The sequence below is a fragment of the Chiloscyllium punctatum genome, chromosome 35 (assembly GCF_047496795.1).
Source record: "Chiloscyllium punctatum isolate Juve2018m chromosome 35, sChiPun1.3, whole genome shotgun sequence".
In the NCBI taxonomy this organism is placed as follows: domain Eukaryota; kingdom Metazoa; phylum Chordata; class Chondrichthyes; order Orectolobiformes; family Hemiscylliidae; genus Chiloscyllium; species Chiloscyllium punctatum.
Window position 1 is genome coordinate 3,856,704 of NC_092773.1, and position 867 is coordinate 3,857,570.

The window sequence follows — 867 nt, forward strand, 5'->3', positions numbered from 1 at the left end:
GCCCCTCGGTTTCTCGCCCTCTTTTTCAGCCCCTCTGTTTCAGCCCCTCTGTTTCAGCCCCTCTGTTTCTCGCCCCCTGTTTCAGCCCCTCTGTTTCAGACCCTCTGTTTCAGCCCCTCTGTTTCACCCCTTCTGTTTCTCGCCCTCTGTTTCAGCCACTCTGTTTCAGCCCCTCTGTTTCAGCCCCTCTGTTTCAGCCCCTCTGTTTCAGGCCCTCTGTTTCAGGCCCTCTGTTTCTCGCCCTCTGTTTCAGCCCCTCTGTTTCTCGCCCCCTGTTTCAGCCCCTCTGTTTCAGCCCCTCGGTTTCTCGCCCTCTGTTTCTCGCCCTCTGTTTCAGCCCCTCTGTTTCAGCCCCTCTGTTTCAGCCCCTCTGTTTCAGCCCCTCTGTTTCTCGCCCTCTGTTTCAGCCCCTCTGTTTCAGCCCCTCTGTTTCAGCCCCTCTGTTTCAGCCCCTCGGTTTCTCGCCCTCTGTTTCAGCCCCTCTGTTTCTCGCCCTCTGTTTCAGCCCCTGTGTTTCAGCCCCTCTGTTTCTCGCCCTCTGTTTCTCGCCCTCTGTTTCTCGCCCTCTGTTTCAGCCCCTCTGTTTCTCACCCTCTGTTTCAGCCCCTCTGTTTCAGCCCCTCGGTTTCTCGCCCTCTGTTTCTCGCCCTCTGTTTCAGCCCCTCTGTTTCAGCCCCTCTGTTTCAGCCCCTCTGTTTCAGCCCCTCGGTTTCTCGCCCTCTGTTTCTCGCCCTCTGTTTCAGCCCCTCTGTTTCAGCCCCTCTGTTTCAGCCCCTCTGTTTCAGCCCCTCTGTTTCTCGCCCTCTGTTTCAGCCCCTCTGTTTCAGCCCCTCTGTTTCAGCCCCTCTGTTTCAGTCCTTCTGTTTC